This window comes from Oncorhynchus masou, unplaced genomic scaffold (assembly GCF_036934945.1).
Source record: "Oncorhynchus masou masou isolate Uvic2021 unplaced genomic scaffold, UVic_Omas_1.1 unplaced_scaffold_5383, whole genome shotgun sequence".
NCBI lineage: Eukaryota > Metazoa > Chordata > Actinopteri > Salmoniformes > Salmonidae > Oncorhynchus > Oncorhynchus masou.
The window spans coordinates 10,419-22,168 of record NW_027011794.1 but is presented as its reverse complement, the minus strand read 5'-3'; the positions used below and the strand labels follow the sequence as shown (position 1 = coordinate 22,168).

Sequence of the window (11,750 nt, the reverse complement as noted above, 5' to 3'; positions counted from 1 at the left end):
TGGTAATCCCCCTCAGGTACCTGTATTGTTGTTATGGTGTGGTAATCCTCCTCAGGTACCTGTATTGTTGTTATGGTGAGGTAATCCCCCTCAGGTACCTGTATTGTTGTTATGGTGAGGTAATCCTCAGGTACCTGTATTGTTGTTATGGTGTGGTAATCCTCCTCAGGTACCTGTATTGTTGTTATTGTGTGGTAATATCCCCTCAGGTACCTGTATTGTTGTTATGGTGTGGTATCCTCAGGTACCTGTATTGTTGTTATGGTGTGGTAATCCTCAGGTACCTGTATTGTTGTTATGGTGTGGTAATCCTCAGGTACCTGTATTGTTGTTATGGTGAGGTAATCCCCCTCAGGTACCTGTATTGTTGTTATGGTGTGGTAATCCCCCTCAGGTACCTGTATTGTTGTTATGGTGTGGTAATCCCCCTCAGGTACCTCAGGTACCTGTATTGTTGTTATTGTGTGGTAATTCCCCTCAGGTACCTGTATTGTTGTTATGGTGTGGTAATCCTCAGGTACCTGTATTGTTGATATGGTGTGGTAATCCTCAGGTACCTGTATTGTTATGGTGAGGTAATCCTCAGGTACCTGTATTGTTGTTATGGTGAGGTAATCCTCAGGTACCTGTATTGTTGTTATGGTGTGGTAATCCTCAGGTACCTGTATTGTTGTTATGGTGTGGTAATCCCTCAGGTACCTGTATTGTTGTTATGGTGTGGTAATCCTCAGGTACCTGTATTGTTGTTATGGTGTGGTAATCCTACTCATGTACCCGTATTGTTGTTATGGTGTGGTAATCCCCCTCAGGTACCTGTATTGTTGTTATGGTGTGGTAATCCTCCTCAGGTACCTGTATTGTTGTTATGGTGTGGTAATCCTCAGGTACCTGTATTGTTGTTATGGTGTGGTATCCTCAGGTACCTGTATTGTTGTTATGGTGAGGTAATCCTCAGGTACCTGTATTGTTGTTATGGTGAGGTAATCCCCCTCAGGTACCTGTATTTGTATTTATGGTGTGGTAATCCCTCTTAGGTACCTGTATTGTTGTTATGGTGTGGTATCCTCAGGTACCTGTATTGTTGTTATGGTGTGGTAATCCTCAGGTACCTGTATTGTTGTTATGGTGTGGTAATCCTCAGGTACCTGTATTGTTGTTATGGTGAGGTAATCCCCTCAGGTACCTGTATTGTTGTTATGGTGAGGTAATCCTCAGGTACCTGTTTTGTTGTTATGGTGTGGTAATCCTCAGGTACCTGTATTGTTGTTATGGTGAGGTAATCCCCCTCAGGTACCTGTATTGTTGTTATGGTGTGGTAATCCCCCTCAGGTACCTGTATTGTTGTTATGGTGTGGTAATCCTCAGGTACCTGTATTGTTGTTATGGTGAGGTAATCGCCCTCAGGTACCTGTATTGTTGTTATGGTGTGGTAATCCATCAGGTACCTGTATTGTTGTTATGGTGTGGTAATCCTCAGGTACCTGTATTGTTGTTATGGTGTGGTAATCCCCCTCAGGTACCTGTATTGTTGTTATGGTGTGGTAATCCCCCTCAGGTACCTGTATTGTTGTTATGGTGTGGTAATCCCCTCAGGTACCTGTATTGTTGTTATGGTGTGGTAATCCCCCTCAGGTACCTGTATTGTTGTTATGGTGTGGTAATCCTCAGGTACCTGTATTGTTGTTATGGTGTGGTATCCTCAGGTACCTGTATTGTTGTTATGGTGTGGTAATCCCCTCAGGTACCTGTATTGTTGTTATGGTGTGGTAATCCCCTCAGGTACCTGTATTGTTGTTATGGTGTGGTAATCCCCTCAGGTACCTGTATTGTTGTTATGGTGTGGTAATCCTCAGGTACCTGTATTGTTGTTATGGTGAGGTAATCCCCTCAGGTACCTGTATTGTTGTTATGGTGTGGTAATCCTCAGGTACCTGTATTGTTGTTATGGTGTGGTAATTCCTCAGGTACCTGTTTTGTTGTTATGGTGTGGTAATCCTCAGGTACCTGTATTGTTGTTATGGTGTGGTAATCCTCAGGTACCTGTATTGTTGTTATGGTGTGGTAATCCTCAGGTACCTGTATTGTTGTTATTGTGTGGTAATTCCCCTCAGGTACCTGTATTGTTGTTATGGTGTGGTAATTCCCTCAGGTACCTGTTTTGTTGTTATGGTGTGGTAATCCTCAGGTACCTGTATTGTTGTTATGGTGTGGTAATCCTCAGGTACCTGTATTGTTGTTATGGTGTGGTAATCCTCAGGTACCTGTATTGTTGTTATTGTGTGGTAATTCCCCTCAGGTACCTGTATTGTTGTTATGGTGTGGTAATCCTCAGGTACCTGTATTGTTGTTATGGTGTGGTAATCCTCAGGTACCTGTATTGTTGTTATGGTGAGGTAATCCTCAGGTACCTGTATTGTTGTTATGGTGTGGTAATCCTCAGGTACCTGTATTGTTGTTATGGTGAGGTAATCCTCAGGTACCTGTATTGTTGTTATGTTGTGGTAATCCTCAGGTACCTGTATTGTTGTTATGGTGAGGTAATCCCCTCAGGTACCTGTATTGTTGTTATGGTGAGGTAATCCTCAGGTACCTGTATTGTTGTTATGGTGAGGTAATCCTCCTTAGGTACCTGTATGGGTTTGAGGAGTACTGCACCTCCTGCGCCATCACTTTCCGCATGGACCTTCCACTGAAGCAGCCCAAGGCAGAGGGGGGCAAGGCTGAGGGGGAGACGGGGGAGGCAGGGGGAGACAGTTCTGTCCCCCCTGTAGCCTCTTCAAGCTCAGCAGAGGAGCAGAAACGGAAAGCCTGCTACTCTGAGAGAGAGAACCTGTGCTGCTCAGAGACCAGCAGCACTCAGCCCATCGTCTGCAAGGTACTGGACTCTCTTCCTCTCTCTCTCTCTCCCTCTCTCTCTCTCTCTCTCTCTCTCTCTCTCTCTCTCTCTCTCTCTCTCTCTCTCTCGCTGTCAGTATAAGCACCCAGCCCAGTTCCCAACAACATCAGGATCCTCTTTAGCGTCAGGATCATCTTTAGCGTCAGGATCATCTTTAACATCTTTAGCGTCAGGATCATCTTTAGCCTCTTTAGCATCAGGATCATCTTTAGCATCTTTAGCATCAGGATCATCTTTAGCGTCAGGATCATCTTTAGCCTCTTTAGCATCAGGATCGTCTTTGGCATCAGGATCATCTTTAACATCAGGATCATCTTTAACATCTTTAGCGTCAGGATCATCTTTGGCATCAGGATCATCTTTAGCCTCTTTAGCGTCAGGATCATCTTTAGCCTCTTTAGCATCAGGATCATCTTTAGCATCAGGATCATCTTTAGCCTCTTTAGTGTCAGGATCATCTTTAGCATCAGGATCATCTTTAACATCTTTGGCATCAGGATCATCTTTAGCCTCTTTAGCGTCAGGATCATCTTTAGCCTCTTTAGCATCAGGATCATCTTTAGCATCAGGATCATCTTTAGCCTCTTTAGTGTCAGGATCATCTTTAGCATCAGGATCATCTTTAACATCTTTAGCGTCAGGATCATCTTTAGCATCAGGATCATCTTTGGCATCAGGATCATCTTTAGCATCAGGATCATCTTTAGCCTCTTTAGCATCAGGATCATCTTTAACATCTTTAGCGTCAGGATCATCTTTAGCATCAGGATCATCTTTAACATCAAGATCATCTTTTGCGTCAGGATCATCTTTAACATCAAGATCATCTTTGGCTTCAGGATCATCTTTGGCTTCAGGATCATCTTTGGCTTCAGGATCATCTTTGGCTTCAGGATCATCTTTGGCGTCAGGATAATCTTTGGCGTCAGGATAATCTTTGGCGTCAGGATAATCTTTGGCGTCAGGATAATTTTTGGCGTCAGGATAATCTTTGGCGTCAGGATAATCTTTGGCTTCTTTGGCTTCAGGATCATCTTTAGCTTCAGGATCATCTTGGGCGTCAGGATAATCTTTAGCATCAGGATCATCTTTGGCGTCAGGATAATCTTTAGCATCTTTGGCTTCAGGATCATCTTTGGCATCAGTATCATCTTTAGCTTCAGGATCATCTTTGGCGCCAGGATAATCTTTGGCGCCAGGATAATCTTTAGCGCCAGGATAATCTTTGGCTTCTTTGGCATCAGGATCATATTTAGCTTCAGGATCATCTTTGGCGTCAGGATAATCTTTGGCGTCAGGATAATCTTTGGCGTCAGGATAATCTTTGGCGTCAGGATAATCTTTGGCGTCAGGATAATCTTTGGCATCAGGATCATCTTTAGCTTCAGGATCATCTTTGGCGTCAGGATAATCTTTAGCATCAGGATCATCTTTGGCGTCAGGATAATCTTTAGCATCAGGATCATCTTTGGCGTCAGGATCATCTTTAGCCTCTTTGGCATCAGTATCATCTTTAGCTTCAGGATCATCTTTGTCGTCAGGATAATCTTTGGCGTCAGGATAATCTTTGGCGTCAGGATAATCTTTGGCGTCAGGATAATCTTTGGCGTCAGGATAATCTTTGGCTTCTTTGGCATCAGGATCATCTTTAGCTTCAGGATCATCTTTGGCGTCAGGATAATCTTTGGCGTCAGGATAATCTTTGGCGTCAGGATAATCTTTGGCTTCTTTGGCATCAGGATCATCTTTAGCTTCAGGATCATCTTTGGCGTCAGGATAATCTTTAGCATCAGGATCATCTTTGGCGTCAGGATCATCTTTAGCCTCTTTGGCATCAGTATCATCTTTAGCTTCAGGATCATCTTTGTCGTCAGGATAATCTTTGGCGTCAGGATAATCTTTGGCGTCAGGATAATCTTTGGCGTCAGGATAATCTTTGGCGTCAGGATAATCTTTGGCTTCTTTGGCATCAGGATCATCTTTAGCTTCAGGATCATCTTTGGCGTCAGGATAATCTTTGGCGTCAGGATAATCTTTGGCGTCAGGATAATCTTTGGCTTCTTTGGCATCAGGATCATCTTTAGCTTCAGGATCATCTTTGGCGTCAGGATAATCTTTAGGCGTCAGGATAATCTTTGGCGTCAGGATAATCTTTGGCTTCTTTGGCATCAGGATCATCTTTAGCTTCAGGATCATCTTTGGCGTCAGGATAATCTTAGCATCAGGATCATCTTTGAAATTCAGGATCATCTTTAGCCTCTTTGGCATCATCATCTTTAGCTTCAGGATCATCTTTGGCGCCAGGATCATCTTTGGCGTCCAGGATCACTTTAGAATCTTGTGGCATCAAGATCATGTTTGGCGTGGAGGTAGTATAATGATTGATTAACAGGGTATGAAGTAAGGACATCATATCCCTCCCCACAGGAGGAGACTGAACTCACCCGGAACAAACCAGAGCTGGAACCTCTGAAGGCTGAGCAGCAGAAGGCTGGAGAGAAGGTGGTGATGATGATGATGAGGAAGGAAACGACCATCACAAGCACGGCTCTGATAATGAAGACGGCCCTTCATTTGCTCGCCTCAGAGAGGAGGGAGTGAAGCTGGAGCCCTACGATGAGGAGCAGGAGGCTGGGAAGGAGGAGGACATTTCTGGCTCTGGGTAGGTGGTTCTCTCCCCTGGGGCTGGGGTAGTAGACTGTGCTGTTGGGGGGGGGGTGGGTTGCACAATTACAGAAACTTTCCTGAAATCACCAGGAACTCCTGCTTGGATGAAGGAAATCTTCAGACCAGGATTTCTGGAAAAGCTTATTTAGGGAAGTTTCTGGAATTTTGCAATCCTAGTGGTGATATCCTTAGGATGTGTCTGTATTTGTGGAAGTCTTCAGCCGATCGGGTATGACGCCCACGACGTTCTGATGGTGCCCACGACGTTCTGATGGTGCCCACAACGTTCTGATGGAATAGTAGACCCGATATCTTTCAGTCGTGTATTCATTAACGAAACTTCCAATTATTGTAGAACATTAATCAGTAGCAGAAGACAGGTCCTTGAAAGAGCAGAGAACATGTGGTGCACACAAAGAATATGCCAGTACTCTATGTACTGTATCTATGCAAAAATAGCATTTTCCATTTGAAATATGTATTTTTCACTCTTGATACTTATGTTTGCATTAAACGTAATGCCATAATACTATAGGCATTCCCTGTCAGCTAAAGAGTTGCGCTGTGAGTCTGCTAGCTAGCTTCATTAGGTAGTTGACCCTCTTTAACCACTGTTAACCTGCTGTAGACCGGCAGCTTCCCTCCTGGACCCTGGCTGGGCTCTGCTTTACTGCCCTCTCTATTGTTCTGGCCTCTATTGTTCTGGCTGGGCTCTGAGCTCTACTGCCCCTCTTGTTCCCTCTATTGTTCTGGCTGAGCTCTACTACCCCCTCCACTCGATTGTTCTGGCTGAGCTCTACTGCCACTCTATTGTTCTGGCTGAGCCTCACTCTCTACTACCCCTCCACTCTCTATTGTTCTGGCTGAGCTCTACTGCCCCTCTATTGTTCTGGCTGGGCTCGACTGCACCTATATTGTTCTGGCTGGGCTCACTGCCCCCTATTGTTCTGGATGAGTTCTACTGCCCCCTATTGTTCTGGATGAGTTCTACTGCCCCTCTATTGTTCTGGCTGAGCTCTAATGCCCCTTATTGTTCTAGCTGAGCTCTACTGCCCTCTATTGTTCTGGCTGAGCTCTACTGCCCCTCTATTGTTCTAGCTGAGTTCTACTGCCCCTCTATTGTTCTAGCTGAGCTCTACTGCCCCTCTATTGTTCTGGCTGAGCTCTACTGCCCCTCTATTGTTCTGGCTGAGCTCTACTCTACTACCCCTCTGCTCTCTATTGTTCTGGCTGAGCTCTACTCTACTACCCCTCTGCTCTCTATTGTTCTGGCTGAGCTCTACTGCCCCTCTATTGTTCTGGCTGAGCTCTACTCTACTACCTCTCTCCTCTCTATTGTTCTGGCTGAGCTCTACTCTACTGCCCCTCTACTCTCTATTGTTCTGGCTGAGCTCTGCTCTACTACCCCTCTATTTTTCTGGTTTATCTCTACTATATTACCTCTCCACCCTCTATTGTTCTGGCTCAGTTTCATCACTGCCCCTCTACCCTCTATTGTTCGAGCTGAGCTCTACACTACTGTCCCTCTATTGTTCTGGCTGAGCCTCTCTACTACCTCTTTACCCTCTATTGTTTGAGCTGAGCACTACTACCCCTCTATTGTTCTGGCTGAGCTCTACTCTACTACCCCTCTACCTCATATTGTTCTGGCTGAGCTCTACTCTCATGCCCCTCTATTGTTCTGGCTGAGCTCTACTCTACTGCCCCTCTACTCTCTATTGTTCTGGCTGAACTCTACTCTACTGCCCCTCTACCTCATATTGTTCTGGCTGAGCTCTACTGCCCCTATATTGTTCTGGCTGAGTTCTACTGCCCCTCTATTGTTCTGGCTGAGTTCTCCTGCCCCTCGATTGTTCTAGCTGAGCTCTACTGCCCCTCTATTGTTCTGGCTGGGCTCTACTGCCCTTATATTGTTCTGGCTGGGCTCTACTGCCTCGATATTGTTCTGGATGAGTTCTACTGCCCCTCGATTGTTCTAGCTGAGCTCTACTGCCCCTCTATTGTTCTGGATGAGTTCTACTGCCCCTCGATTGTTCTAGCTGAGCTCTTCTGCCCCTCTATTGTTCTGGATGAGCTCTCATGCCCCTCTATTGTTCTGGCTGAGCTCTACTCTACTACCCCTCTACCCTCTATTGTTCTGGATGAGCTCTACTGCCCCTCTATTGTTGTGGCTGAGCTCTACTCTACTTCCTCTCTACCCTCTATTGTTGTGGCTGAGCTCTACTCTACTACCCCTCTACTCTCTATTGTTCTGGCTGAACTCTGCTCTACTACCCCTCTATTGTTCTGGTTGATCTCTACTATATTACCCCTCCACCCTCTATTGTTCTGGCTGAGCTCTACTCTACTCCCCCTCTACCCTCTATTATTCTGGCTGAGTTCTACTGCCCCTCTATTGTTCTGGCTGAGCTCTGCTCTACTATCCCTCTACCCTCTATTGTTGTGGCTGAGCTCTACTCTACTACCCCTCTGCTCTCTATTGTTCTGGCTGAGCTCTACTCTACTCCCCCTCTACCCTCTATTATTCTGGCTGAGCTCTACTGCCCCTCTATTGTTCTGGCTGAGCTCTGCTCTACTACCCCTCTACCCTCTATTGTTCTGGCTGAGCTCTACTGCCCCTCTATTGTTCTAGCTGATCTCTGCTCTACTACCCCTCTACCCTCTGTGCAGTTTCTGTGCCCCTCTTCATGTCTCAGCCAGTGCCCACAGCAGGGACGGCTCTAAGTACTCAAATTTTGACGACCTCTACTCAATTTAAAGTGCATGCTGTGGTCCATCTCTGTCTCTCCATCTCTCTGGTTTTCCAGCTCTCAGTTCATTAGGACTGTTTAGGCAGAGACACGTGGCTGTGGTTGCCCAGTCAGCTAGTCAACTGCAGAGCTCTGGCTTTCATTCTGACCCTTGTTGTATTCGAGACCATTTTCTACATGAACAAAACCATCAGGACACTATACTCTTGCTGTGTCTAGTCCTGCATCTGAGCAGTTATTTGTAAAGGAAGAGAATGACAATATCTATCAAGAGAATGACATTTGTTTTGTTTTGACTGGATTCTTTAAGAAAAACAAGATTTCAGTGTTCGAGGTATGGTTCGATGTTTGTCGCCCATGAGACACCATATGAACAAAGCCATTATCACTTCCTGAAAATTGTCAGAATGAATTTAAGATGACTCAAGAAATCTGTAATTAATTTTGATGGGTTTTTTTGCAGAGGAGGTTTTACTCGCTATTTTACATCTCGCTACGATGTTTGGTACAGTTTGTCCCAAGTTGATGTCTGACATGCTGTCTAATGCCATTGACATCCTTGGGCCCAAACAGTGAATAATAATCAAATAAATCAACGGTTAAGCGTTCTCACTGTGAACTTAAATGACTAAAACCCAGATATAAAGTACGTGGAAACTAATAATGGACCTATATCTTTTTATAATATAAACTTTAAGAGCGAAACAGTCACCAAAATAGAAGATAGACAATAAAACATTTCAATAACAATGATTTTAGCAGTTTTGATTTTGTTATTTTGTTTGAACAAAAGAACACAGTAGAGTAGCAGTAGAGTAGCTGTGGTAAAGTAGAGTAGAAATTGGCACTCTACACCGGCATCTTGTAGCTGGCACTCTACACCGGTGTCTTGTAGCCGGTACTCTACACCGGTGTCTTGTAGCGGTACTCTACACCGGTGTCTTGTAGCCGGTACTCTACACCGGTGTCTTGTAGCCGGTACTCTACACCGGTGTCTTGTAGCCGGTACTCTACACCGGTGTCTTGTAGCCGGTACTCTACACCGGCGTCTTGTAGCCGGTACTCTACACCGGCGTCTTGTAGCCGGTACTCTACACCGGTGTCTTGTAGCCGGTACTCTACACCGGTGTCTTGTAGCCGGTACTCTACACCGGTGTCTTGTAGCCGGCGCTCTACACCGGTGTCTTGTAGCTGGCACTCTACACCGGTGTCTTGTAGCCGGTACTCTACACCGGTGTCTTGTAGCCGGTACTCTACACCGGTGTCTTGTAGCCGGTACTCTACACTGGTGTCTTGTAGCTGGCGCTCTACACCGGTGTCTTGTAGCCGGTGCTCTACACCGGTGTCTTGTAGCTGGCGCTCTACACCGGTGTCTTGTAGCCGGTACTCTACACCGGTGTCTTGTAGCCGGTACTCTACACCGGTGTCTTGTAGCTGGCGCTCTACACCGGTGTCTTGCTGTGGTAAAATGGGATGGCAGGAAATGTCATTAAAAACTGTTTTCTTGTAACTCCATGAAGAATATTGTAGAATCACAGGAAATTAGCTTTGAAACTGCCAAATGTGTAGAATTGGAAGATCTTAGCTTTAAAAAGGTATCTCAACTCCATGGAGAATATTGAAATTAGCTTTGAAACTGCCAAATGTGTAGAATTGGAAGATCTTAGCTTTAAAAATGTATCTCAACTCCATGGAGAATATTGAAATTAGCTTTGAAACTGCCAAATGTGTAGAATTGGAAGATCTTAGCTTTAAAAATGTATCTCAACTCCATGCCAATTTGTAAGTCGCTCTGGATAAGAGCGTCTGCTAAATGACTTAAATGTAAATGTAATGGCAGAATATTGTAGAATCACAGGAAATTAGCTTTGAAACTACCAAATGTGTAGAATTGGAAGATCTTAGCTTTAAAAAGGTATCTCAACTCCATGGAGAATATTGAAATTAGCTTTGAAACTGCCAAATGTGTAGAATTGGAAGATCTTAGCTTTAAAAATGTATCTCAACTCCATGGAGAATATTGTAGAATCACAGGAAATTAGCTTAAAAATGCTCACACCTCTGCCACGCCCTCTGCCACCTAAGCCTAATTTTGATCTGGAATAAAATATGTTATGTATCATGTGTTAGTGATCATTGTCGAAATCAAATCAGTTTTGGACAATACTGACTTCAAATCAGTTTTGGACAATACTGACTTCAAATCAGTTTTGGACAATACTGACTTCAAATCAGTTTAGGACAATTACTTACTTCAAATCAGTTTAGGACAATACTGACTTCAAATCAGTTTTGGACAATAGTGACTTCAAATCAGTTTTGGACAATAGTGACTTCAAATCAGTTTTGGACAATACTGACTTCAAATCAGTTTTGGACAATAGTGACTTCAAATCAGTTTTGGACAATAGTGACTTCAAATCAGTTTTGGACAATACTGACTTCAAATCAGTTTTGGACAATACTGACTTCAAATCAGTTTTGGACAATACTGACTTCAAATCAGTTTTGGACAATACTGGAATAAATGTTTCTATGTCACATATGACATTTTCTTTGAGAGAAGTTGGTTCTCCAGTTGAATTCTGTTTTAAATGAGACTGAAGCATGAATGAGTCACCAGGGTGTGTGGAGTCCATATCTGATCCTACTTGAACGAGACATCCAGGGTAGAGCTGGGTCGATAAACCAAACAATGATCCACACCGACCCAACAATTGGGGACGTTTTACTGATATTGATAATGGCGATAAGTAGCTTTTACCAGAGTAATGTGACATTTTAAGTCTGCTAATATGAGCTATTCAGAGTAGCAACATTCATAGTAGTAGTTCTAAGGGTAATATAATAAAAATTGCCAGTGCACATTTATCGTTCAAATTGTCGTTATCGTGTTATGAATTACTGTCCATAACAGCACTCTACACTGGTGTCTTGTAGCCGGTACTCTACACTGGTGTCTTGTAGCCGGTACTCTACACCGGTGTCTTGTAGCCGGTGCTCTACACCGGTGTCTTGTAGCCGGTGCTCTACACCGGTGTCTTGTAGCCGGTACTCTACACTGGTGTCTTGTAGCTGGCACTCTACACCGGTGTCTTGTAGCCGGTACTCTACACTGGTGTCTTGTAGCCGGCACTCTACACCGGTGTCTTGTAGCCGGTACTCTACACTGGTGTCTTGTAGCCGGTACTCTACACTGGTGTCTTGTAGCCGGCGCTCTACACCGGTGTCTTGTTATCGTGTCAATTTCTCTGCTACTTGTCAAAACGCATTAAGGAAGTAGAGGGCAGTTTGTCGATGACCCATTTAGGCAGTCATCTTTATTATCCATAGAGTGGGAAGTAGGATTTCCTTTTGTGCCAAAACTGACACGTTTGTTCTGGTGACTGAAATGTACTGAGGTTGATTGTGAAGGGACAGACCCACCTGTCAGTACT

General features: G+C 44.4%; 1 pseudogene; it reads left to right on the top strand.

The window, feature by feature from the left end:
• The first annotated feature begins 3,920 nt into the window (after positions 1-3,920).
• Positions 3,921-5,080, top strand: LOC135535963 (mRNA decay activator protein ZFP36L3-like; annotated as a pseudogene).
• The last annotated feature ends 6,670 nt before the right edge of the window (positions 5,081-11,750 follow it).